Source organism: Micropterus dolomieu, linkage group LG05 (genome assembly GCF_021292245.1).
Source record: "Micropterus dolomieu isolate WLL.071019.BEF.003 ecotype Adirondacks linkage group LG05, ASM2129224v1, whole genome shotgun sequence".
NCBI classification, from domain to species: domain Eukaryota; kingdom Metazoa; phylum Chordata; class Actinopteri; order Centrarchiformes; family Centrarchidae; genus Micropterus; species Micropterus dolomieu.
In genome coordinates this window covers 8,706,024-8,708,154 of record NC_060154.1, presented here as the reverse complement: position 1 = coordinate 8,708,154, position 2,131 = coordinate 8,706,024, and the positions used below count along the sequence as shown (strand labels likewise).

The 2,131-nt window shown below is 34.1% G+C and overlaps 1 protein-coding gene across 4 annotated transcripts in view; it reads left to right on the top strand.

The window, feature by feature from the left end:
- Positions 1-1,208, top strand: part of pde4ba (phosphodiesterase 4B, cAMP-specific a) — a 188,560-nt gene extending 187,352 nt beyond the window's left edge. For all 4 annotated transcript variants that reach the window (XM_046049246.1, XM_046049247.1, XM_046049248.1 and 1 more), the window contains one exon: positions 148-1,208. The gene's annotated coding sequence lies outside the window, so the exon portion shown is untranslated. The remainder of the gene's footprint in view (positions 1-147) is intronic.
- The last annotated feature ends 923 nt before the right edge of the window (positions 1,209-2,131 follow it).

Below are 2,131 nucleotides of genomic sequence, written 5' to 3'. Positions count from 1 at the left end.
TGCCATGAATGTAAAACAACAATATTTCCAAAGCTAAAAATAAATTACAAAAGAACAATTTATTTTATACAGTTCATTAATCACTCTAAATATATATATATATATATATATATATATATATATATATATATATATATATATATAAAGTATATATTCGCACAATGTTTTGAGGCCCAGAGACATGTTGTTGTCAGATTGAGAACCTTGGAACTCCAAAGTAGCATTTTTATATTATATATATATATATATATATATATATATAAAATGCATGAATATTAAACCAAAAATGTTCTCACTTTGGTATCACTTTCAAATCTTAATATCTAGGTATTTTTCCTTTTTATGAAAAGTTTAGTCTCTCAGCTAAATTTCAGCTTAGTTACATTTCTTAAATAGCCCAAATTTTACAGAGGACTTTGCATGTTCTCATTTTATTTCTTACATATTTGTTTTGATGGAAAACAATTTTGGTCCAACTGAGTATTTGAAGCTACAGGGTTTTTATCTGACAGCAGCAATTTGGTAACCCAAAGGCGACATAGTGGACATCTTAAACTGCATAGGCTTGGATATAGGATACATACAAGCTAGCTAAGGAACACAGAAGCTCAGTCAATGCTTGGTATCAAAGTACACAAATAGCTTATTTTCTCTTAGCAGCTTGTCACTACCGAAGCTTCTCCACCCAGCATTTGAATGCAGATTGCTGATATATAAGGCCAGATACAGGTTAGACTGACAAACACAAAGCGATTGTCTCCTTTTACACTTAACGCACTTCATGTAAAAGTAGATAACACAGGGACTGTATTGGTAGCATGCTACAATACGCCCAGCACTGACGTGAATAGTTCTGAATTAACAACAAAACATGATCTTATGTAACTGATTGTGCTAATGTGTGACCTCTTTCTGACCAAACCTGTTAGCAGTTTTGAAATTCAAATTTGTCAGTATTAACATGTTTATCTATGTTATAGCTTTTTTGGTCCTAGTTGTGTCCAAATGGTTAGCCAGATTTAGCACTATCTGCATGAGAGATGGGTTTTTATTTTATTTTAAATGTCAATATGTTCAAGTCCGCCAGTTGTTGCAGGTGGGTTATTAAATGTTTCACACAATGTATGGTATTATATTGTATATTGTGTCCAAGAATAAAACTGAAATACTTTTTTCTATTAAGTGATTAAAAGCAAAGCATGAATATATTCCTAATGTTTCTGCTGTTTTTTTCTCCTCATAGCCTCGTCTTACCTCTGAGTGTTAACAGTCATGCTTCTGGTGGATTCCCACACGTTTGTCATGTTTCATTAGGCTGTGTTCCAATTCAGAACTGTGCTGTGCACCTGGGTCCTGCACTGAAAAAAGGGCCTCTAGTATGTAAAACAGTATCAACTAGAAGAATGCACTCAGTAGAGTGCAGATCTCCGCCAGGTATGTCTGGGGGCATGTGGGTGGGGAGCAGGGAGTGCAGGGGAGACTGTGTAGTGTGTATGCATGAGAGTAGTAGAATGGAGGGCAGTATAGTCTCAGTTTTCTTTAAGATGCATTTATACAGATGAAATGGTATTAACCTAACCTGCCTAACCGTACAGCTAAACTTCATTAGGAAACAATAAAAAGAACAATAAGTCCAAACTTATTAATTCAAACATTATCATTTATTTAGAACTAAATAAAACCCATCCCAAACAAAGAAGAGTTAAATCTCACTCGTGTCCCTACTGGCTTCCTTACAGTCAAGATGGCAACGAAGATAACAGGGATTTGTTCATCTCGTATCGTGCCTCACTTTAGTAACATAGCGGGTATGGAATAAATTGACATTAATTATTTGTCTGTCCACTATTTCTTTTAATTTATCAATTATTGCCTATAAAATGTCAGAAAAGTAAAAAGAAAATGCCCATCACAAGCTCCCAGAGCCCAAGATCACATTTACCAGTTGCTTGTTTTTGTCCAACAAAAAGCCAAATATGTTCAATTTGCAATAATATAAAACAGCAACATGTTAAATAAATCTGTTGATCGATCATTGAAACAATTGCCTAATGTTTCAGGACTAAATAGATGTGTCTTACAGCTTTATAGTGGTGCTCTAAGAATAGAATATGACAGGAGTACTTAACAG